Source organism: Pteronotus mesoamericanus, unplaced genomic scaffold (genome assembly GCF_021234165.1).
Source record: "Pteronotus mesoamericanus isolate MK-2021 breed Mesoamerican mustached bat unplaced genomic scaffold, CSHL_Meso_final contig_50, whole genome shotgun sequence".
NCBI classification, from domain to species: Eukaryota; Metazoa; Chordata; class Mammalia; order Chiroptera; family Mormoopidae; genus Pteronotus; species Pteronotus mesoamericanus.
Genome location: NW_026555186.1, coordinates 21808680 through 21827364, shown reverse-complemented (window position 1 = coordinate 21827364; position 18685 = coordinate 21808680). Strand labels below are relative to the sequence as shown.

The 18685-nt window shown below is 40.0% G+C and overlaps 1 protein-coding gene and 2 pseudogenes across 6 annotated transcripts in view; all 3 read right to left on the bottom strand.

Annotated features, from left to right (window-relative positions):
* The window catches only part of ERBIN (erbb2 interacting protein), a 125308-nt gene extending 121162 nt beyond the window's left edge, over positions 1 to 4146 (bottom strand). For all 6 annotated transcript variants that reach the window (XM_054578427.1, XM_054578429.1, XM_054578432.1 and 3 more), the window contains exon 1: positions 3107 to 4146. The gene's annotated coding sequence lies outside the window, so the exon portion shown is untranslated. The remainder of the gene's footprint in view (positions 1 to 3106) is intronic.
* LOC129074735 (keratin, type I cytoskeletal 18-like) lies at positions 3698 to 12939 on the bottom strand (annotated as a pseudogene).
* A 115-nt stretch (positions 12940 to 13054) lies between these two features.
* LOC129074734 (60S ribosomal protein L15-like) lies at positions 13055 to 13624 on the bottom strand (annotated as a pseudogene).
* Positions 13625 to 18685: the final 5061 nt, after the last annotated feature.

Here is an 18685-nt window from a genome sequence, read left to right as displayed (position 1 = left end):
GGAGTTATTAAAGAAAAAAAAAAAAAGTACTGAGGAAACAAAGTACAAATAAAAACAAAACATAAATATCAGATTAAAATACTGGCATGTAAAGTGAGTTGAAATGCAAAAGGGATATTCAGAATTACATGGAGCTGATCAAATAACTTTTATCTACTCATGTTTGGAACAGGGTTTATTTTGGGTTTTTGGGGGGTATTTTTAGGTAACAAGCGCGGGCTAATAAAGTTTAGAAAAGAGGGGAAGGGCAAAATATAATTAAGAAATATCAGCTGAACATAGAAAAAATTGGGGAAATAAATGAAGCTAACTAAAAACAGGAAGCTAAAGAAATTAGAAAAGAAAGCTGAATAACAGCTAGATTTCTTTCTTACTGTTAGGAAACATAAGATAGAAGAGAATGCTAAAAGGTAAATCTGAAACATGGGTGTAGTATGGTTCAAGAGTCAGTGATGGCAGGCACCAAGAAAAAAACAAAAAACAAATAATGTTGAATAAATCAAATATTCAAAAGTAGTTATTATATTCAAAAGTAGATATTATAGAGGATAGTTCATGTATACATTTTCTATGCATGAGCAAACAATATGTATTTAAAAACGTTATAACCTATTGTGAACAACCAAACAGGGCTACAATGTATGTTATTAGAAAAGCAAAAGAGAAAGACACCTTTAGGATTTTTTCTGGTGTTCCCAGGAAAAAAACAAAGCATGCAACAGAAATGGATGGGTAAGAGCGTAAATAAAAATGTAAGCAACAAAGCATGATTTTAAAAATCTAGAGAAGTAGCAATTACCAGAAAGAAAGTACTTTGCCATCCAACACCACTACGAATTATCCCAAATACTCTGTAAACATTGCCATAATCTGTATTTCTAAACCAAAAGCAGCTTAAACTCTAAATCATGTTATCTATAAGCAATTATTTATTTTTTTATAAGCAATTATTTAAAATCAATGCCTAAATATGCACCTGATTTTCTGAAAAGGTTAAGTGTGTTTATTAAAGTTTGGTATTGTTTACTACCAAGAGCTCAGTACCAATATCTCTAAAGTAACTGAAATTTAGAGATTTATGAATGATATTATTTAAAATATATACAGTTATCACTGTTAAGAAAACATGCAATAAAAATATTTAACTGATTATCACCTTTTTAAAACCTCTTTTCAAATCATTGTCACATTTAAACAAGGCTTTGAAAATATTTATAGTGTGACAATAGCATAAGGCCTAATATTCATTAAGTTAATTGAAAGCTAAACTAACAAAAGTCTAAGTAATCCACAAAGTAAATTTTGTGAAGGGGGAGGGGGATTAATGGCAACTGCAAAGGTGAATACCTTGCTTTTAAAAATGTGTTTCTGCCTCAAAACACATTGCTCCTCAAGAAAAAAATCAAGAACAAGATCTAAAAACAGGGATTTAAGTGATTATTTTTTAATGCGACAATATTTTTATATGTAAAATGTACTAATGCAAAGAAACATCTTCATAAAGTGATAATTCTCTATAAAAGACTTGCTCTATTAAGGCTTTGTTGCTTTGAGGCCAAGTATAAGCCATATAAGGAAACTGAGGTTCAATGCCATTTATTTTGTTCAGCTCTTTCAAATGCCCAAGAATAACCTCTTTTGCTGCCTAATGATACATTCCAAAATCATAAAATACATCAGTGATGCACTTAAATTCCTTGATAAAGCTACTTTGACTTAACAGGAATTTCTGAACAGTTCACAAATCTTATCAACAACTTAAAAATTAAAAAAAAAATCTCAAGAGTAAGCTCTGGGGAAAAATCAAAACAATATATACTAATAAATAATTAAAAGAACTCCATTTTGAAATGTATTTAATAAAATAACAAAGAACGAGTTGTGAAATAATTTGATCATACTCTTCAAAATCTACCTTTTTTCTTAAACTTAAGCCAACAATTTTTTTGAGGGGTAGCATGGACAAACCAAACAATTTATACTTTAGATATACCTATTGGCAGAATACCACATTTATTTAATAATTATTCAAAAGCACGGTATTATCCTTTACTTCCCTTTACCTCAAAATATTGGGGAAAACCGAAGTTTAAAAGACATCATTGGAGAAACATTTGTGTTTGCTGGGAACAAAACTAGTCTGATCTATAAAGACTGCCGATTGGTTCAGAAGTGTTTGTAACTCTGGTGGAATGTCTTCCATGCTTAACTAATTCCTGCCCCCACAGTCGGTACCTATCACTTACTTAGGCTGAGCGGGCCACATTAGGGCTAACACAAAAATGTAAATACTGTACTATTCAAAAAGCACAGTTGTTTATCACAATCAATGCGATTCCCATGAAAATCGTTTTAAGCGTTTTACTCCTCTTCCTGTGTTCTGTTCTCAATTGCACAGAAGTCCTATCAAACCAAACTCACAGCTGTTCATTTTTTTTATTATAACTCACTGTATCCATAACACTTATTCCTTCTTCTTCCGAAGTCAGTTAACAAGAAAAATTTAACAGACAGTGCCTTCAATTAATATAATAAATGTCTGAAAGGAACAAGTCACTGAAGAAATGCATTACCCATCTAGAAAAACGATTAAAAATAGCAGCTTCTTCTGTTGTTTATAAAATCCAAAGAAATATACTTATAAGGGTCGGACTAAACAATCTCTATGTACAATTAAACGCAAAAGCCAAATAACCAGTAACAGCATAAATAAATGTGGCAGCCATCTCAACAGTAAATCTCTCGCTGCAGTCACCTAACTTTCTTCCAAAGCAAAAGTTGCCACGTTCAGCAACTTAATAAATAAAAAATATATACATTGTATAAGTTCCGGGAAACTAAAACTTCTGGACCTAGTGCTGAACAAAGGCACTCTTTCTTCCTATTGCTTAAAAGTTTTCGTCCCACCGCATTCTTACGACCTCTTCTAAAATAACCAGTCCAGATGGTGGTGGGGGTTGGGGGGGATCAGTTCTCCTGTTCAGCACCTGAAACACTGTCCAGCTCGACAAAACCAAAGGAAAATTTAGGACAGCTTGAGGAAAAGTGAGAAACATTAGTCTCTCTTTCCTGGTCCAGGAGCTTTGTGACTTTTCGTGACAATTACCTTTCGGTAGGACTGTGTCTCAGGGTAGCTTTTTCAAGGCTTCGCCAGACATGATTTCCTCCCCTTCATGAGTCACTTGGGCTCCAGCCGAATTTCTCTCCGGTGAGAGCGGATGTGGAGTGGCCTCCCGCGGTAGGGAGAGTATTCTGCTTTGGTGGGGGCTGGGAGGCGGGCTGGTTTTCAAGTCTCGAGTTTTGCAGGAGATCCCAGCCCCAACTAGGATCTCCGCGGGGGAAGAAAAAAAAACTTTTCACTCGTGACACCGCCCGGAATTACCGTGCGAAACTCACTTCCGGCCTTGGCGAGAAGCAGGATCCAGCTCTGTCCAGAGGAACCCGGAAAACCAGCTCCGCGCGCCAGGAGGGGGCGGGGAGGGGGGCGTCGGCGCAGAGCAGAGCCTCGGGCCCCGGGCGACCGGACCGGCCCGCCCCGCACCGCACTCCCGACGGCGGCGGGACCCGGCCGGCGGGGGCACGGATGCGGCCGGGGCGCTGAGAGAACCTCGGCTGCGCTAGGCCGCCACCTCTTTCTCCACGCCGTCCCCAGAGCCGGGTGGCGGGGTTATTGTCTCGATAGCTCCTGCCGCGCCCTTCACCCGCGCCGACGCCCGGGGTCGGAACCGAGGCCGAGCAGGCCGATGACGGCCCCCTTCCCGGGCCGTCCGTCCTTCGATCCGTCCCTCCCTGCCTTCCCTACTTGCCCTCGAACCCTCTTCTCCTCCCTCTCCCGGTTTCCCGCCGCCGTCCCTCCTTCTTCTTTCCCGGCTGCGGAGGCTCCCCTGGGAAGCGCAAGGGGTGGGGGCGGGCAGCGTCTGCGTCTCAGGAGCTCGCGGGGCCGCGACAGGGACCGAGGCTGCGTCCCGCGCTGCCGCGCCACATTCACTCGAGCGAGAGACTGCGAGGGGAGGGGAGGGGTGGGGAGGAGAGGAGAGGGAGGGAGACAGAGAAAGGAGGAGGAAGGGGTCTAGGGCGGAGGGGAGTTAAAGCCTCACAGGCCGCCGCGGCAACAGCGCCACAGCCCCGGCGGCCTGGGGGCGGGGGGAAGAGGCTGCGCGCGGCGGCTCCGCGGCGGGGGCGGGGCGGCCTCCTGCTGGCTTCGCCCCAACCGCCAACAGCCGGGCGGGAGGCCGGCGCGAGCCAGTCACCGCGCGCGGGGGCGGTGCAGGTCGACGTCGGCGGCAGGGGGCCGGGGGGTCTCTGGAGCTGGGGAAGCGCGGGGGGGGAGAGCAGGCAGTGGTCCGGGCTTCGCGTGGGAGGCGTGGCGTGTTAGGCCCCCTCTTACCCGGGCCGGGGGAGGCCTTCCTGCCGCTGCCTAGCCGTCCAAGCTGGGGGATGCTAATGATCTCGGCTGCCCGGCGCCCAGCCCGGGAAACGGGAAGCCCGCAGGCCTCCGCCGGCCCGGCCACTGGAGTTTCTTTGTGCGACTGTAATCGGTGCTTAGGGTTCAAGTCCTGCCCAGAATTTTAGGCTGCAGGTATCTGAGCTGCAGCACTCCAACTTCCTCTAGTGGCACACTCAGTGTGCAGGAAACCGCAGCGGCAGCTCGGAGTTGCTTCCCACGCCGGCCCTTGCCCTTAGCTTGCTCGCCCAGCAACGCCGCTGGGGTCCTCCAAGTCTCAGCCTCACCCCGGCCGGGAGACAAAGCTGTCGATGGGAGGGAGAAAAGTGCCCGCGAAATTGTCTCGAGATAGTGCCTTTGTTAGAGGAAACGTTGAATACGCTCCGAATGCGACGCAGGCTTCCACCGCCAGTGGTTTTGGTGGTGCAGTCGTTGAATTGCGCTGGCCCTAATATTTCACTCTGGCAGGGTTTGCGTTTATTGCCGAGAAAGACTCTTAAGCTTTCTGTCAACACATATGGTAGAAAACGCCTCAACCATAACACTGCACAGTTTTTGCAGTCACTGCTTTAAATATGTTAACACAGAAGACGGCCTTGTTTTACCCGGAGGAGGAACGTACTAGATACGGAACAAACCATTCCCCGCCCCCAGTTTCTGCTGTACTTAACCGTGTACAGTGATGGTAATTACTCCGTGAGTCCCTGAAGTCACTGTTTCAGTTCTTCCGTCTGTGTTCCAGAGATAATAATTATTATTACCAAGTTTGAATAAAGAGATGTATGCCCTACAGATGACTTCCAAAGGAAGGAATTCAAGTCCATCAGATTTATTTACCAAAATGTTGTACGCTACTGACAAATACTTGAAACAGCTCCAAAGATATTCAAGACATTGTTAGGGGTGGGAACATTTTAACTACCTTCAGAACTGCTGGAGTTCGCACAGGTAGTTCCTTCTCATAGAGCAGAAGTTAAAGGTTCGCAGTTAGTACCGAAGTGTTCGGGCTTAGTCAGTGCAGAACTGGAAGTAAGAGCATTAAACTAGAAGCTGGGAAATGAGACTAGTAATACCATGCTAGTTATCTATGTGAATATGATCTTAGGCATTGTATAAATTCCAAAGTTAGCATATTGTATTTTTATTCAGCACAAGAAAGACTTCCTACTCCACTTTCAGCAACTGATTTGAGTCTGACCAGACTCAGTGGTAGAGCTCTGAACTGTAAAGTCACTGCACGAAAGCATCGCAACCAACTCCCGCTAAATTCTGGAATTCGATATTGTATTTAGCCTCGGATTGATTCAGGGCCCCTTTAAATGTGGCATCATAGGTTCAAGAAAACGTAACTCTCGCCTCCCCCCACCCCAAACATAAATAAATAGGAGCAGACCAATCCCTATGCTAGGACCAATCCCTATGCAATCCCTGGTCCTAGCCTGTCCTAAACTCATGTGCGGGGATCAATCTGGTTTATCAAGCTAGAAAAGCCCCATAACCAAAGCCCCTCCTCCAACTCACCAGATATTTTGCCGCTAGAGTTTAATCCCTTTCAGTATATTTCTCTAGCACAAAGCCATAATCCTGGGAAAGGTAATTTTAAGCCTTATTAGTCATTTATACCTAATTCATCAGATTGTTTCCCAAAGCAGCTTTTGATGGGAGGGAATATAGAGCTATCGTATGCTAATACTGAGTAGGTAATAAAGGAAAAGGTAGTTTAACTTTGGGGGCGATATATGGAGAGTACAGATCTGTAGACAATAAGGTGCGCCCCATTTGATACTTAAGTGTAAGAAAGAGCCCCAAAACACTGGCTTTAAAAGGATGGAAGATAGGGTACACTTACCAATTAACCTATTTGACAAATATTTCTTTTAAAATCCCTTTGTAAAATATCTTTGGCAGGAATTCTGCTTCTGTGCTTATGCAAAATGGCCACGTAACAACTATATGATCAGGGTATTCAATAATCAGAAGTAATGATTCATCTGTTATTCATCACTGACTTCTTGGTTGTAACTCATAGGTACAGCATATACGGATATAGCCAAATCTTCCACTTGTTCTTTTTCACAAGCCATTCCTGTTCTGTGCTTTACAGATTAGTTTTCTTTGAAAATCCTCCCACAGTTAAACTAAGATGGACTTAAAAATTTCAGCTATGATTAAAGGGAGAAATAAACCCCCACCTTAAACAAGGCTGGCTGTTGTTCTGTAATAAGAAACTGAACTCCAGGACCACCTTAGAGAGTAAGCTAATATTTGATGATAGTATAGCTTGATCTTCCCCATTGTGATGCTCTGTGAAAGGCAGGGAATTCTTTCTTTGGGATTCCCCTTTCCAATGGCTGGGTGCAGAAGAGGAATTACTGTCTACCAGAGATAAGCCACATATCTGAAGGAAAGCCTCAAGGCCTTACCCATTCCAGGGAATGCACAGGGCATCCATCAGGGAAAACAAAACAAAACAAAATAAAACATTTCTCAGCAGAGAGCATATCCACTCTTTTAAAAAGGGTCCTGTCATTTCCCCATGTCAGTCATGGAGCTGGGTAGAAGCAATGTGAAGTTAGCAGAGGAAAAGTTTAGAATGATCATTCTTCTTTTCTCTCTTTCTCAACACCAAGTAAAGAACTGGTTACCTAAAACCAGTTTTTATTACAGTAATGTTTGGGGAAAGTTAATATTCTGGCTAGATTAGACTTAGATTCAAAAAAAGTCTAGAGGGGGCGGGCAGTATAAGAGGACTAATGATCATGGAAAAAATACAACGAAGATTAAATTTTTAAAAGCAAAAACAGTATAGAAGCATTAGATCAGATCAAAACACATTATAACATGTATCTGTATTTTTCACAGGAATTGACTCTCCTATTTTCACTTCCATCTTAGCCCCTTGATAGAAAGTTCAGGAGGTTAGGGTGACAAGTGTGTGGAAAAGGGATGATTGGGCTCAAAAGAGGCAGTACATTGCACGTACAATCAAAATTAAGGATTTTATAATACTCTGGGAATGGAATAAACTCTCCCATAGTACATTTCTGTCTTTCAGACATATTTTATGAATCACAGGGAATTCTACCTCTATTTGTGAAAAGCTTTATGAAAAGTTTTGAAGTTGTTTTTCCCCTAATATATGTTCGATAATCTCCTTTTCTGCCATATACATTTTGTTGCCTATCATAATTAAATTTTTTTCAGATGTCTTACAATTTTTTTTAAGTGTGGAGAAAATAAATAATTCGTGATGATCATTTGTGTGACCTCTAAAACAAGACTGCTTGATTTTGGACCTTGGCTACTGAGTGACCTTGGTTAAGTTCCTGAACATCTATAAACATGAACTTGAGTTTCCTCCTCTCTTGAATGGGGACTATAATATTAACAGCCTCACAGATTATTGAGAGAACTGCATGGGGCAATGCTAATAAAGTGCTTAGCACAATGCTTGGCAGACTCCAAAGTGTTAGCTATTAGTAGTAGTGCACTTTAAAATGCACTGACAACATATACCATTATTCTGTCACATAGTGTATCATCTCAGCCAGAACACTTTTAAGAGTTAATTAATAGACATTAATAATAATTACACAGGGACAGCAAATGTAAAACCAGGATATCCTGGGCCAATTGCAGCAAATAGTCACCACAATAATTTCCAACTTTATTACCTTCTGATGCACCACCCATCTCGAATTTTTCCTGGTATGAATCATAATCTATTTCAATTATATGGCAATATATATACTTTTTTTCTAAATCATAACAGTATTAGCTCAACAACAGAAAAGTTTAAATACTGTGCTTAATTCCCTTCAATGCAGGCATTCACTTAAGAATATTACCTTTCTTTGAGTTATAAAACTGCCTTTTCTTACTTACTAAAACTGACACTTAACAATTTACTTCTTCCTATAGTATTTTGTTTTCAAAAAACTTGTTAGTATCAAATGTGCCATGAAAATAGCCAATACATAGGTATCAAGCATAATTTGAGGTATAGTAAGAGGCTACAGGTTGTGCTCTAAAATGCTGTTTCATAAAAACTTTTTTTAGTTAAGCAGCATGTCATTCCAGTTTCAAACTATGAGTAAATCATTGTTTATGATGGTCATATCATAATCAGAAAACTGGATAAATCTTACCTAAATCTGGTTTAATCAGTATTTGGAAAATGATATTTCTCAATTGGATTTTCTAAAATAATTCTGGATATACTTTCATACTCATACTTTCCTCCATTAGAAAGAAATTTATTTTCTGGGAATTGACTGCAAGTTTCCTTCAAAAATGCTAATCTGAATAATAGGATATTTTTAATGTTTCTTCTTCCTCTATTTTCCCTGGTCTAATCCCTATGTTTCTATGCCATTAAATTAATGTCAGCCATCAGATCTCTCATTCAGTATTTTAGTTTTCTTTTTATTTTTCCAGTTTTTCTCTAAAATGGATACTAAGTTTCTCTTCCTTCTACCTCTGGAAACTCCTCTGAGGATGTTTGTTTTCTTATATAAGACTTTATGTAGTATTTTTTCATATCTCCTACTATACAGCATACCAAACTATAAATAGAAATGTCACTTTCCTTCCAAAGGGTTTGTACTTCCTTATGCAGAAATAAATATGTAGAGAAGAAATAGTTTTCAAATATTTATTTTACAATTTTCAACATATTTTTTCTTTTTCGGTCTTGATTTTTATTTCATTTACCTGATTTCTGGCCACCCTACCTCATAAATAACTGATATTTCTATTTTGTCTTCTGAAGTAATGAAACCTAGCCAATAAATTTTTTTCTCATCAATATTATCATCTTTCAGAAAAGTTGTGGCAATGGCATTACTACTTACTAACTGGTGACTTCAAACAAGTCATTTAGTTTCTCTGTGCAATAGTTCATGATCTATGATATGGAATGATAAGCCCTATCTTATCTGCCTCATAGGGTTATCATGGGCACCAAATGAGATGATGTACATGGAAGCATACTAGAAACACTAAATAAATACAAAATGTCTTTTTTTCTCTTACATTACATTAGTAATACTCTTCATGATCATTAATAAAATATTGTAAGCCATATTCCATGTCCATTGACACAGTGGATCTATAGTATGCATACTTTAGATTACATATTAAATGCAGAGTTTCTTCTCTATAAAGCCTGTAAGAAGAAGCAGGTATAAACTTATCACGTTTTATATAAAAATTCAAGTCATTAATTCAGATGCTAGAACTTCCAAAAGTTTTGATAACTGAGACACTGGCTACATTTTACACTATGAAAACATTGCCAGGCAGATTAAGAGTGTTAATTTCAGGGAGACTGTTTGGCCTACTTAAAGAAAATAAGCTTTCAAAACTCTGGAATCTGAGAATTTTCAGTAGTGGTTGGATAATCAGGAAGAGATCTTAGAAGTCATCTGGTTTCTAACCTAGCTATGTTTTACAGGTGAGGGAACTCAGGTTTGAAGATTTGCCAAAGTCACATTACTGGTTAGTGGCAGAAGCATAATTAGAACTGAGTTCCTCTCCAGTTCAGTATAAGTTCAACTATGCCACATTGCTGCCACATAATAATCCAAACAATGAACAACCAGAAACCACCAAAGAAATGTTTGACAAAACTAAAATTTTTAAAACTTCTGTTTGCGAAAGATGCCACAAACAAGACAAATGACAGTTTAAGAGAAAAATGTGTAAGAAATAATAGCTAATATCAATAATATATAAAGAGCTTGTAAATCTAGAAGAAAATAATCCAATAGAAGTATTTTTTTTGACATTCAATATTATTCATATTAGTTTCAGGTGTACGGCATAGTGATTAGATAGTCATATAATTTACAAAGTGATGCCCCGATATTTCAAGTACTCATCTGGCACCCTACATAGTTATTGAAATATTATTGACTATGGTCCCTCTGCAGTACTTTGTATCCTCCTGACTATTGTGTAACTACCCATTTGTGTATCTTAATCCCTTCATCTTTTTCACCAGCCCCACTAACTCCCTCCCCTGTGTCGACCATCAGTTTGTTTTCTAATAGAAGTATTTACAAAAGACGTAAACCAGCAGTTCACAAAAAAGAAGCACAAAGAGGCAATAAAAATCAGGTGGGGAGCAATCCTACTTAAAAACCAGGAAAACTGAAACTCTAGCCAGCTTTTGCTGTTATTTAATAATAGCTAGGATGGTAAGTCCTTTTAGTTCTCTCAATGAGCAAAAGAAACACAGGTACTTCTGTGCTTGACAGGAAGGGAAATGAACTAATTTGATGACAAATAAATTGGAATTAAACTGACTTTTAATGGTCCCAGAAACTAGACACAGAGCTTTTCCGGTGCCCCTGTCCGTGAGTATCTGCGGAGAAGTCCACAGCACCACCTCAAAAGAATCAGGTCTGGGCACACACTGATGAACCCCTCTTTGGGCATATTCCCCTAGGCCAGACCACCAGGCTTCCAGATATTTACCACAGTTTCCCAAATTCCAAAGATTACGTACTTTGAAAACAAGGTATTTTAAGATTTTAGGATCCTCAAATAAGGGCTGAATAGGGTGAGACCATAGCAAATTATTATAACAAATCAGAAGTTCTGTAATGAGTTTAAGGCCCTGAAAGGAATTAACTCCAAAATTCCCCCAGCCTCATGGACTAAGGTTCTGTTGGGGCTGGAGAATCTTGTGAAGGATTCAAGGAGGCATGTGCCGAAGTGAGAGAGGGCACAGAAGAACACTTCTCTCCTGTCTCTGTTTGTGACGTGAAGTCTGTCTACTCTTCACACTTCCTTGGACTTGCTTCCTACCAACTGTTATAAGGACAAGTAGTCGAGAAAAAAATATGTAATCAGGTAGAAGAAGAAAAGAAAGAGAAAAAAGTAGGCTTAAATAATTTCTTGCTGTTGCTGGTGTGTCTCAGTGGCTTGAGCGCAGGCTGTGAACTGAAAGGTTTGATTCCTGATCAGGGCACATGCCTGGGTTGTGGGCCAGGTCCCCAGGTCGGGGCATATGAGAGGCAATCAACTGATGTTTCTCCCCCTCATCAATGTCTCTCTCCTTCTCTTTCTCCCTCACTTCCCCCTCTCTGAAAATAAATAAATAGAATCTTTAAAAAAATAATTTCTTTAAAAAACTAATGTAAGACTTAAAACTAGGAAATGAGGTAAAAAGAAATTTTTATGTTCAATGATCTCTGAACTTATTATTGGCCTCCTGTACCCCAAGAGGCATTCCTCTTCTGCTGCCTTAATGCCTCGGAACTTTGGAGTCTTGACCACTTTGCCATCCAAATCCTGTGGGTGTTGGTCTTTTGGATGAAGTGCATGGAGTTGCTGTTGTACAGGGTGTCACCAAGGTCGAAGTCCTCCCCTTCTTTCAGCAAGTTGTAGTAGGTGATGATCTCAGCCTCCAGCTTCAGGCCTCCTACTCTTAGGCCGGGCGCTGCCCCTCTGCCTGGGTCTGGGCCAGCTTTGACTCCAAGTGCAGCAGGACCCTGTTGAACTGTTCCATCTGCATGGCATAGTGTGTCCCCACCTCCCTCAGGCTGGCCTTAAAATTTTCCTCCAGTCCAAGTCAATCTCCAAAGACTAAACTAAGAGTCTCAGTTCTGTGCGTGTCTTCTTAGCCTCTCACATCTCAGTGGTCTGGAACATGATCAATGCAGTGCTCTCCTCAGTCTGCTGAGACCAGTACTTGTTGGCTAACTTCTCTTGAATCTTCCAAGCCAGCTGGTCATACTGGACCTGGATGTCTGCCGTGACCTTGCTGAGGTCCTGAGATTGGGGGCATCCAACTCCGTGGTCAACCCAGCGTTGGCAATCTGGTTTTGTGGACCATTTACTTCCTCCTCATGGTTCTTCATAAAGAGCAGCTCCTCCTTAAGATCTTTGATCTGTCTCCAGCTGCAGACATGTGATATTTGTGTCATCCGCGACCTTTCAGAGCACATTGATGTCACTATCCACAGACTGGCACATGGCTAGCTCTGTCTCATACTTGACTCTGAAGTCATCAGCAGCAAGACAAGCATTGTCGATGTGCAGAATGATGCGGGCATTGTTCTCAGAACTTGCAAAGATCTGAGCCCTCATGTCCTGGATGTTTTTGAAATAATGCACAGAGCCTCTGACCTGAGGTCTCTCCTCTTCCACATGTTCCTGGATTTTGCTCTCCAGTCTCTGATTATCAGCCTCCGGTCTCCTCACTTTCTCCAGGTAGATGGCCAGAAGATTATTCAGGCATTTCATAGCCTGTTTCTTGCTCTGGACGCCCCCTATGGCTGCCTCTGGCCATCCCTGAAGCCAGGTCCTGGGATACTCAGCTGACCCAGATGCTGTGGAGTGGGGCACGGAGATCCGGGAGCCAGAGCACGCGATGTCTGCATAGATGCTGGCTGTGTTGCTGCCTGGTGGATCCGGTGGCTGGGCAACTGCATGGAGGCCAGAATCTGGTAGTTGGTGGAGAAACTAGAATGGGTGCTGAAGCTCATATTGTTCTGGGAGGAAAGTGAGATGCTTCGATGCAGGCTAGGATTGCTCAGTAAAATTTTTTCTTTACCATTCTAAATTGTTTTTTAGGTAAGGATTTTACAAATGTTATTTCTATTAGCAGTAACGGTGGAGCTGGAGAATATTGTGCCTTCTTCAAGCTGCACAGTGAGAACCACCAGTAGTGTGGTAGAACCGTGGCCATTTCCAAGGCCACAACTCTTGCAGCCCTCACATCTCTCTGTACTTGTGGACTGGTTTGCTCATCCACTGGGTATCAGGATCTCTTTGGATAGTCTTATGGAATAGATCGATGAGGATAACCTCAAAGAATTTGTACATAGAATCTTCACCAACCCAGTCAGAACTCAGGACCCTCAGAGCCCCACAGTGGCACCCAGTTCACTCCTGGGTGACAGCCTGAAGGCTCCAAGCAAACTTAGCTGGTTAGTACCATGTTGGACAGGTCATAGGGGGCACCCTTAGGAACTGGGTGTTCACGGTGCACATCAATCTGATATATGACATATCCTGGCTTGGCCTGTGAGCCTTAGGGCAGGTGAGGCAGGTCGTCTTGTGGAGCGCCGAGAGCTGGCAGTACTGCCAGCAGCGCAGCCTGAGAAGGGAGCGCATGACATCTGACTGCTTCTTCCTCCATAGCTCCTGGATGTACTTGTAAATGCCCATTTTGGCTTATCTGATGGCTGTGGCTAGACCAGTACAGTATTTTTAAAAGACTAAAATAAGTTTGTAGAAAACATAACAGATGAAGGGAGAGAGAAAAATGAGTTTAAAAATCACCAAAAAGAGCAGGTAGAGAAAAAAAATCAGGGCTAATTTTCCCAAAAGCCAAGAATGAGATTTATTTCAAGAGGCTATAGATAAGAAAAGAAAAAAAAAAAAAAAGAATAGCATTGGCATTCAGTATGGATAAACTAAAAAAATCTATAATATAAAAAATAATAAAAACACAGTTGTGAATGTTATAAAGAAAAAAAAACTGCTACAGACCATTCAGTTTTCGAGTGAGTCTGATGGCCCAGGATACAGGGTCCTGCTGTACCAAGAGGCTGTGGGGTGGAAAATTAGTGGGACAGAGGGCAACTCAGCCTGAAGACACGCCGAGGCTCATGGCTCCCACGAGTTCTTCTCAGCTGCCTTTGCAAGCAAGTATCTGACATCTACAGCTGATCCAAGCAGCACAGCCTGGCCTCTGTAAACTTGTCCCAAGCCTCTGACTCACTTCTCTTCTTCAATACATCCTTATCAGAATAATAAGTTGAGATGCCAGTTAATAGATAACCTGCCTGCACAAGATCACCTTGCTAAGAAGTTGTAGAACTGGAATATGAACCCAGCAGCCTGAGACAGAGTGTAAGTGCCAACCATTAAATTCTATGTTGCCCTGTAACTACTTTTAATACTTGTACCAGTAGATTTTCCACATCATACCCATGCCAACATTTTCACTTTTAATCATCGGGGATTTTTTTTTTCATAACTCACAGGCTTCTATCGAATAAAAACAAAAGCAGTTTTGATTTCGTCTTGAAATACTTCCTGTTTCTTTGTCTTCTTCCTCTGCTCCTTTAAAACAAAAGCTGGTCCCTTTCTTTTCTTTTTTCCCTTTCTTCCTATTATAAAAGCAATGTGTATCCAATGTAGAAAATAAAGGACTTATAAAATATACAAATAAGAGGGAAATACTCCACCATGTCCAAGCAACTAAAAGCAGGATCCTGATAATGGTGCTTCTTTAGTGCCTGAGCATAACTATGGAGACCAGGTCATTTCAAGGCCTTTTGCCCAGAACATAATTCTCATTTTCATGGAGCAGCAATCAATAATGGAGCTAGGTCCACAACTAGAGTCACATCTTTATTCATGGGATTGAATATAAAAAAATAAGCCATTCCAGTTTGGTACTGCAGGAGTTTACCTGAAAATGATGATACTGTGTTTTTCTCTTTACTCATTTGTAATCACTTCATCCCATTGTACCAAAAACCACCAGTGTTGGAATCCTGAAGATAATCATTCTTTACACATGTCTAGTGGAATATAACAAAAATAGAGTGAGCATGGTTTCCATACTAATATGCTACATGGTGTGTAATATTTTGGTGTTTGTCTCTTTTCCTGTAGAGTATATGACTCATTGATGTTTCTGAGTGACTAGTAGAAAGGGTAGTTTAAGAATCATCACCAACATACATTTCCATCCTCAGACTCTACCTTTTACTTTCTCACACCACATCATTTAAAGTCTTTTGTGTTAAAAGTATGTAATAGCCCTAAAAGAAGGTATTATGTGTTTCATCTGTTGCTAAAGAAGTGAAAGACTAGACTATTAACCCACTGTGTAATCCCTACATAGACTACAATGCCTTTCAGTAGGAAGCCAGGCTCTGCCAAGAGCAGGGAGGATTGCAGTTTAAACATTACAGGGTCAAGTTCAACATTTGTTCCATTCACAGGACTCCCACTGACATCAATGAGAGTTGTGTGCAGAGTAGAATTTCTTTCTCAGTTAAATGATTTCTATAATGCCTTCTATTTTACCAGAACATATCACACAAAGAATGTAATAATGAAAATATATGTAGTATTCATCTTTTTTTTTTTTAAGGCCTACTCTTATTTTCAATAAAATGTCATCTACAAAAAAGAATTTTTCTTACAGGACATGATTTAGAGGGTAAATAAGCCATTTTACTAAGAATTTAAAGACTTTTTCTAGCTTCATCTGTTTGTAATTTTTGAGATTTATTTATTTATTTTTTGGCCTGTAATATAAAATCACAATTGAATTCAGTCAATAGCGTTTGAACCTCTGAAATTTTATGCCCTATGATATATCATAATCAACTGATTTGGAACATGGAGCTCTTTAAGTTGTTAGACCACAGTATGTGGTGCTAAATAGCAATTCCACAAATATCCCTGGGTAAATAAAGGCTATTAAAGAAAAAAAGTGAAGGCATTGAAGTTTATATAATTCTTGGAAGAATGTATGTAGTGAAGAGTTTGAATACTACAATGTAATTTTATTGTTAAGTAATACAATTACATCAATGAAAATTAATAAACTATTTTAATAAATAAATATCCATAATTTATAATTAGCCTATTGTTTATGTGACTTGTAATTTTAAGGGAAATTAATTTATTTTCCTTTTATTGATTCCAGAGAGAGGAGAAGGGAGGGAAAAAGAGAAGGAGAGAAACATCAATATGAGAGAGAAACATCTATGAGTTGTCTCTTATATGTGCCCTAACTGGGGACCCAACCCACAACCTAGGCATGTGCCCTGACCAGGAATCAAACCCTGGACCTTTTGGTCTACAGGACAACACCCAACCAACTGAGCCACACTGGCCAGGGCTTAAAAGGAAGCTTTTAAGGGAAAAGAAAATATTAGAATATTAAAATATTTTAACTTTTTTTAAGGGAAAGAAAAATATTAGGTTTTCTTTCTTTGAAAAGCTATAGTAATTATCTGATTAACATTTTTACCAGTTTGGGAAATTACACATTAATTTAAATTACAAATTAATTCCCATGTCTTGTATCATTGTTTAAGGTCACCTTTGATTTCTAAGAATTTAAAAATTTATTAGGTTTCTTACAGATTTAAATCTGGTATGTGTTTTGCTTAATCTTCAGAGATATTTTAAAACAGATTGTATTCTAAACATTATTAGTATTCTACAAAAAGCTTTGACATGATGTTTTCATACTTCACATAAGGGAGGTGCTCTTATTTTGTGTTGCTCAGGCACTCTGGGAAGGAATAAAGCTGACAGAAAGTAAAAACAAAATACGGACTCTGGCCTATATAACAGCTTACTCCCTGCTACCTCCAACCCAACTGCAACATTTTGGAGTGAATTTTAGTTTCTATAAAGGTTCTATTTCTCCTTCAAACTGGACTTGTGCCAGGTCTTTCGGAAACTCATGAGGTCTCACCAACTATGATTTATTAATGGTGTGTTCAAACAGTAGGAAATTCTGAGGATTCAAAAAATTCATAATTTTTCAGATATTACCAACATTTGCAAAGTATCTATTATGGACCCAGTACTGGGCTGGCATCTCACAAGTGATATCTCATAAAGTAATTTAACAGATTCTAAGTTATAAAGTTCCAGATAAATCTACAAGGTATATAGGAATTTCAGGAAGAATCAATTGTTTCATGGTTGGAGGAATCAGAAAAGTCCCCGCTTATGAGTAACCATGATAAGTAGGCTGTCAATTCTTCTGTGGTCTTTTGAGTTGGGGACTACTTACCAGATGTGTGGGATGATGTGGCAGTTTTAAAATATGCCCACAAATTTTTTGACAATGCTTTCACCAAAAGTTCAATCTATGAACTTCTTCCTTGAAAATGCGCTGGCTTTTGCTTCTGCTTCAACAAATATACTACAGAGGAAATGGCACTATGTGACTGTCCAGGTGAGGCATAAAAGGCAATGTACTTCCACTTTGTTCAGTGGAACACTGGCTTTTGAAGACCTCAACTACCAAGCAAGAATTCTGCCTGCCCTGAGGCCATCACGTGGGAGAAAGGTCAAATTTATCCTTGTGGAGCAATCAAAGGGCGAGGCCCTGTGACTACTACATACAGGAACTGAGAAAGAGGGAACTTCCTGGCCGTTCTCAAGCTGTTCAAGTCTTCTTTCTCCCACTCTGCTTGCACCCCCCCCCCCCCCCCCCCGTCCCCGCCACCTGTTAGAGCTACAGCCATCATCACATGAAGAATTTCGAGAGCCAAAATTGCCCAGCCAAGCCGTTCCCATATATCTGACACAGAGAAAATATGAAATATAATGATTATTGCATTTAAGTCAGTAAATTTTGAGGCGACATATTACACAGCAATAATAATCACAACAGATATTACCCAGGTTCAACACATTAAAATTTTTCCCACATTTGTTTCATCTGTTCCCTTTTCTTTTCCTTTGCTAAAATATTTTAAAGTAAATCTTAGACATTGTGTCATGTCAAGTATTATATGATACTTCAATATGAATAGCTAAAAAGAAGAGGTATTTTCTTACACAACCAAAATGTCATTATCACACTTAACAAAATTAACAATAATTCTCCATCATCCTCTAATATCCAAACCATAATCAAGTTTCCTGATTGTTTAAAAAAATACGTTTTCATAGTTCTTAGAATAAAGATCCAAACAACATCTACACACAGTATTTGGTTGTCGTGCCTCTTAGCTTCCTTTCATCTGACACAGTCACTCTCTCCCCTTCCATTTCCTCCCTGCCATTAACTAATGGCAGAAACCATATATGTTGTGAGGAATGTTTATTTTCTTGTGGTATCATTCACCTTGCTCCTTTAAGCCCTGTAGGTCTCATACATGAAAGTTGGGTCAAAGGAATTGATTAGACTCTGGTTTAATTTGCTCTCAACCCATGCAGTGGTCCTTGGTAAGTGTTGTGTGCTTCATAAATATCACATCAGAGACACATGATATCTGGCTTTTCCACTTTTAGAGATGCTAAGATTGATCAGTCATGTGCTGACAGTCTTATTATCCCTCATGGTGAAATTTCCATCCCAAGGTTTCATTCAATGATGATCATTGCCTAAACCAAATATTTCATCATTGTTACTGGATTGCCATTGCTTCTAGGCCTTTTCAGTAGATAACACTAAAAAATATGTATATTTGAAAAGGACAAAAATACTGGTTGAAATTATATTTCCAATTCAAATTT